This window comes from Ornithodoros turicata, chromosome 2, assembly GCF_037126465.1.
Source record: "Ornithodoros turicata isolate Travis chromosome 2, ASM3712646v1, whole genome shotgun sequence".
Taxonomy (NCBI): domain Eukaryota; kingdom Metazoa; phylum Arthropoda; class Arachnida; order Ixodida; family Argasidae; genus Ornithodoros; species Ornithodoros turicata.
Window position 1 is genome coordinate 84735479 of NC_088202.1, and position 6935 is coordinate 84742413.

Here is a 6935-nt window from a genome sequence, read left to right on the forward strand (position 1 = left end):
CACTTCGTCAACGGTGTCCTTAGCGTGAGAGGTGCTTAGAAAATGAATAAACTAGCTACCAACCTGTGTTTCATCGCGTGTCAAGGCGCACCCATCTTGTTTCCCACTTCGTCGTCGGTGTCCTTAGCGTGAGAGGTGCTTAGAAACTGAAGAAACAAGCTGCCAACCTGTATTGCATCGCGTGTCAAGGCGCACCCATCTTGTTTCCCACTTCGTCGTCGGTGTCCTTCTTAGCGTAAGCGGTGCTTAGAAACTGAAGAAACGAGCTGCCACCCTGTATTTCATCGCGTGTCAAGGCGCACCCATCTTGTTTTCCACTTCGTCGTCGGTGTCCTTCTTAGCGTGAGAGGTGCTTAGAAACTGAAGAAACGAGCTGCCAACCTGTATTTCATCGCGTGTCAAGGCGCACCCATCTTGTTTCCCACTTCGTTGATGGTGTCCTCCTTAGCGTGAGATGTGCTAGAAACTGAAGAAACGAGCTGCCAACCTGTATTTCATTGCGTGTCAAAGCGCACCCATCTTGTTTCGCACTTCGTCGACGGTGTCCTTCTTAGCGTGAGAGGTGCTTAGAAACTGAAGAAACGAGCTGCCAACCTGTATTTCATCGCGTGTCAAGGCGCACCCATCTTGTTTCCCACTTCGTCGTCGGTGTCCTTCTTAGCGTGAGAGGTGCTTAGAAACTGAAGAAACGAGCTGCCAACCTGTATTTCACCGCGTGTCAAGGCGCACCCATCTTGTTTCCCACTTCGTCGACGGTGTCCTTCTTAGCGTGAGAGGTGCTTAGAAACTGAAGAAACGAGCTGCCAACCTGTATTTCATCGCGTGTCAAGGCGCACCCATCTTGTTTCGCACTTCGTCGACGGTGTCCTTCTTAGCGTGAGAGGTGCTTAGAAAGTAAAAGAAACGAGCAACCAACCGGTATTTCATCGCGTGTCAAGGCGCACCCATCTTGTTTCTCACTTTGTGGACGGTGTCGTTCTTAGTACAACGGATGCTTAGAAAACGAAAAAACAACATACAAACCTGTGTTTTCAATTCGTGTGAAGGCGCACCTATCTTTTTTCCCACTTCGTCAACGGTGTCCTTAGCGTGAGAGGTGCTTAGAAAATGAATAAACTAGCTACCAACCTGTGTTTCATCGCGTGTCAAGGCGCACCCATCTTGTTTCCCACTTCGTCGTCGGTGTCCTTAGCGTGAGAGGTGCTTAGAAACTGAAGAAACAAGCTGCCAACCTGTATTGCATCGCGTGTCAAGGCGCACCCATCTTGTTTCCCACTTCGTCGTCGGTGTCCTTCTTAGCGTAAGCGGTGCTTAGAAACTGAAGAAACGAGCTGCCACCCTGTATTTCATCGCGTGTCAAGGCGCACCCATCTTGTTTTCCACTTCGTCGTCGGTGTCCTTCTTAGCGTGAGAGGTGCTTAGAAACTGAAGAAACGAGCTGCCAACCTGTATTTCATCGCGTGTCAAGGCGCACCCATCTTGTTTCCCACTTCGTTGATGGTGTCCTCCTTAGCGTGAGATGTGCTAGAAACTGAAGAAACGAGCTGCCAACCTGTATTTCATTGCGTGTCAAAGCGCACCCATCTTGTTTCGCACTTCGTCGACGGTGTCCTTCTTAGCGTGAGAGGTGCTTAGAAACTGAAGAAACGAGCTGCCAACCTGTATTTCATCGCGTGTCAAGGCGCACCCATCTTGTTTCCCACTTCGTCGTCGGTGTCCTTCTTAGCGTGAGAGGTGCTTAGAAACTGAAGAAACGAGCTGCCAACCTGTATTTCACCGCGTGTCAAGGCGCACCCATCTTGTTTCCCACTTCGTCGACGGTGTCCTTCTTAGCGTGAGAGGTGCTTAGAAACTGAAGAAACGAGCTGCCAACCTGTATTTCATCGCGTGTCAAGGCGCACCCATCTTGTTTCGCACTTCGTCGACGGTGTCCTTCTTAGCGTGAGAGGTGCTTAGAAAGTAAAAGAAACGAGCAACCAACCGGTATTTCATCGCGTGTCAAGGCGCACCCATCTTGTTTCTCACTTTGTGGACGGTGTCGTTCTTAGTACAACGGATGCTTAGAAAACGAAAAAACAACATACAAACCTGTGTTTTCAATTCGTGTGAAGGCCCTATCTTTTTTCCCACTTCGTCAACGGTGTCCTTAGCGTGAGAGGTGCTTAGAAAATGAATAAACTAGCTACCAACCTGTGTTTCATCGCGTGTCAAGGCGCACCCATCTTGTTTCCCACTTCGTCGTCGGTGTCCTTAACGTGAGAGGTGCTTAGAAACTGAAGAAACAAGCTGCCAACCTGTATTGCATCGCGTGTCAAGGCGCACCCATCTTGTTTCCCACTTCGTCGTCGGTGTCCTTCTTAGCGTAAGCGGTGCTTAGAAACTGAAGAAACGAGCTGCCAACCAGTATTTCATCGCGTGTCAAGGCGCACCCATCTTGTTTCCCACTTCGTCGTCGGTGTCCTTAGCGTGAGAGGTGCTTAGAAACTGAAGAAACGAGCTGCCAACCTGTATTTCATCGCGTGTCAAGGCGCACCCATCTTGTTTCCCACTTCGTTGATGGTGTCCTCCTTAGCGTGAGATGTGCTAGAAACTGAAGAAACGAGCTGCCAACCTGTATTTCATTGCGTGTCAAAGCGCACCCATCTTGTTTCGCACTTCGTCGACGGTGTCCTTCTTAGCGTGAGAGGTGCTTAGAAACTGAAGAAACGAGCTGCCAACCTGTATTTCATCGCGTGTCAAGGCGCACCCATCTTGTTTCCCACTTCGTCGTCGGTGTCCTTCTTAGCGTGAGAGGTGCTTAGAAACTGAAGAAATGAGCTGCCAACCTGTATTTCACCGCGTGTCAAGGCGCACCCATCTTGTTTCCCACTTCGTCGACGGTGTCCTTCTTAGCGTGAGAGGTGCTTAGAAACTGAAGAAACGAGCTGCCAACCTGTATTTCATCGCGTGTCAAGGCGCACCCATCTTGTTTCGCACTTCGTCGACGGTGTCCTTCTTAGCGTGAGAGGTGCTTAGAAAGTAAAAGAAACGAGCAACCAACCGGTATTTCATCGCGTGTCAAGGCGCACCCATCTTGTTTCTCACTTTGTGGACGGTGTCGTTCTTAGTACAACGGATGCTTAGAAAACGAAAAAACAACATACAAACCTGTGTTTTCAATTCGTGTGAAGGCGCACCTATCTTTTTTCCCACTTCGTCAACGGTGTCCTTAGCGTGAGAGGTGCTTAGAAAATGAATAAACTAGCTACCAACCTGTGTTTCATCGCGTGTCAAGGCGCACCCATCTTGTTTCCCACTTCGTCGTCGGTGTCCTTCTTAGCGTAAGCGGTGCTTAGAAACTGAAGAAACGAGCTGCCAACCTGTATTTCGTCGCGTGTCAAGGCGCACCCATCTTGTTTCCCACTTCGTCGTCGGTGTCCTTCTTAGCGTAAGCGGTGCTTAGAAACTGAAGAAACGAGCTGCCAACCTGTATTTCATCGCGTGTCAAGGCGCACCCATCTTGTTTCCCACTTCGTCGTCGGTGTCCTTCTTAGCGTGAGAGGTGCTTAGAAACTGAAGAAACGAGCTGCCAACCTGTATTTCATCGCGTGTCAAGGCGCACCCATCTTGTTTCCCACTTCGTTGATGGTGTCCTCCTTAGCGTGAGATGTGCTAGAAACTGAAGAAACGAGCTGCCAACCTGTATTTCATTGCGTGTCAAAGCGCACCCATCTTGTTTCGCACTTCGTCGACGGTGTCCTTCTTAGCGTGAGAGGTGCTTAGAAACTGAAGAAACGAGCTGCCAACCTGTATTTCATCGCGTGTCAAGGCGCACCCATCTTGTTTCCCACTTCGTCGTCGGTGTCCTTCTTAGCGTGAGAGGTGCTTAGAAACTGAAGAAATGAGCTGCCAACCTGTATTTCACCGCGTGTCAAGGCGCACCCATCTTGTTTCCCACTTCGTCGACGGTGTCCTTCTTAGCGTGAGAGGTGCTTAGAAACTGAAGAAACCAGCTGCCAACCTGTATTTCATCGCGTGTCAAGGCGCACCCATCTTGTTTCGCACTTCGTCGACGGTGTCCTTCTTAGCGTGAGAGGTGCTTAGAAAGTAAAAGAAACGAGCAACCAACCGGTATTTCATCGCGTGTCAAGGCGCACCCATCTTGTTTCTCACTTTGTGGACGGTGTCGTTCTTAGTACAACGGATGCTTAGAAAACGAAAAACAACATACAAACCTGTGTTTTCAATTCGTGTGAAGGCGCACCTATCTTTTTTCCCACTTCGTCAACGGTGTCCTTAGCGTGAGAGGTGCTTAGAAAATGAATAAACTAGCTACCAACCTGTGTTTCATCGCGTGTCAAGGCGCACCCATCTTGTTTCCCACTTCGTCGTCGGTGTCCTTAGCGTGAGAGGTGCTTAGAAACTGAAGAAACAAGCTGCCAACCTGTATTGCATCGCGTGTCAAGGCGCACCCATCTTGTTTCCCACTTCGTCGTCGGTGTCCTTCTTAGCGTAAGCGGTGCTTAGAAACTGAAGAAACGAGCTGCCACCCTGTATTTCATCGCGTGTCAAGGCGCACCCATCTTGTTTCCCACTTCGTCGTCGGTGTCCTTCTTAGCGTGAGAGGTGCTTAGAAACTGAAGAAACGAGCTGCCAACCTGTATTTCATCGCGTGTCAAGGCGCACCCATCTTGTTTCCCACTTCGTCGTCGGTGTCCTTCTTAGCGTGAGAGGTGCTTAGAAACTGAAGAAACGAGCTGCCAACCTGTATTTCACCGCGTGTCAAGGCGCACCCATCTTGTTTCCCACTTCGTCGACGGTGTCCTTCTTAGCGTGAGAGGTGCTTAGAAACTGAAGAAACGAGCTGCCAACCTGTATTTCATCGCGTGTCAAGGCGCACCCATCTTGTTTCGCACTTCGTCGACGGTGTCCTTCTTAGCGTGAGAGGTGCTTAGATAGTAAAAGAAACGAGCAACCAACCGGTATTTCATCGCGTGTCAAGGCGCACCCATCTTGTTTCTCACTTTGTGGACTGTGTCGTTCTTAGTACAACGGATGCTTGAAAACGAAAAAACAACATACAAACCTGTGTTTTCAATTCGTGTGAAGGCGCACCTATCTTTTTTCCCACTTCGTCAACGGTGTCCTTAGCGTGAGAGGTGCTTAGAAAATGAATAAACTAGCTACCAACCTGTGTTTCATCGCGTGTCAAGGCGCACCCATCTTGTTTCCCACTTCGTCGTCGGTGTCCTTAGCGTGAGAGGTGCTTAGAAACTGAAGAAACGAGCAACGAACCTGTATTTCATCGCCTGTCAAGGCACACCCATCTTGTTTCCCACTTCGTCGTCGGTGTCCTTAGCGTGAGAGGTGCTTAGAAACTGAAGAAACGAGCAACCAACCTGTATTTGATCGCCTGTCAAGGCACACCCATCTTGTTTCCCACTTCGTCGACGGTGTCCTTCTTAGCGTAAGAGGTGCTTAGAAACTGAAGAAACGAGCAACCAACCTGTATTTCACCGCGTGTCAAGGCGCACCCATCTTGTTTCCCCATTTGGTCGACGGTGTCCTTCTTAGCGTGAGAGGTGATTAGAAACCGAAGAAACAAGCTATCAACCTATATTTCATCGCGTGTCAAGGCGCACCCATCTTGTTTCCCACTTCGTCGTCGGTGTCCTTAGCGTGAGAGGCGCTTTGAAACTGAAGAAACGAGCTGCCAACCTGTATTTCACCGCGTGTCAAGGCGCACCCATCTTGTTTCCCACTTCGTTGACGGTGTCCTTCTTAGCGTGAGAGGTGCTTAGAAACTGAAGAAACGAGCAACCAACCTGTATTTCATCGCCTGTCAAGGCACACCCATCTTGTTTCCCACTTCGTCGTCGGTGTCCTTAGCGTGAGAGGTGCTTAGAAACTGAAGAAACGAGCGACCAACCTGTATTTGAACGCCTGTCAAGGCACACCCATCTTGTTTCCCACTTCGTCGACGGTGTCTTAGCGTGAGAGGTGCTTAGAAACTGAAGAAACGAGCTACCAGCCTGTATTTCACCGCGTGTCAAGGCGCACCCATATTGTTTCCCGCTTCGTCGACGGTGTCTTTCTTAGCGAGAGGTGCTTAGAAACTGAAGAAACGAGCTACCAACCTGTATTTCACCACCTGTCAAGGCGCACCCATCTTGTTTCCCACTTCGTCGTCGGTGTCCTTAGCGTGAGATGTGCTTAGAAACTGAAGAAACGAGCAATCGACCTGTATTTCACCGCGTGTCAAGGCGCACCCATCTTGTTTCCCCATTTGGTCGACGGTGTCCTTCTTAGCGTGAGAGGTGCTTAGAAACTGAAGAAACGAGGTGCCAACCTGTATTTCACCGCGTGTCAAGGCACACCCATCTTGTTTTCCACTTCGTCGACGGTGTCTTTCCTAGCGTAAGAGGTGCTTAGAAACTGAAGAAATGAGCTACCAACCTGTATTTCACCGCGTGTCAAGGCGCACCCATCTTGTTTCTCACTTTGTGGACGGTGTCATTCTTAGTGCAACGGATGCTTAGAAAACGAAGAAACAACATACAAACCTGTATTTTCAATGCGTGTCAAGGCGCACCTATCTTTTTTCCCACTTCGTCAACGGTGTCCTTAGCGTGAGAGGTGCTTAGAAACTGAATAAACTAGCTACCAACCTGTGTTTCATCGCGTGTCAAGGCGCACCCATCTTGTTTCCCACTTCGTCGTCGGTGTTCTTAGCGTGAGAGGTGCTTAGAAACTGAAGAAACAAGCTACCAACCTGTATTGCATCGCGTGTCAAGGCGCTCCCATCTTGTTTCCCACTTCGTCGTCGGTGTCCTTCTTAGCGTAAGCGGTGCTTAGAAACTGAGGAAACGAGCTGCCAACCTGTATTTCATCGCGTGTCAAGGCGCACCCATCTTGTTTCCCACTTCGTCGTCGGTGTCCTCCTTAGCGTGAGAGGT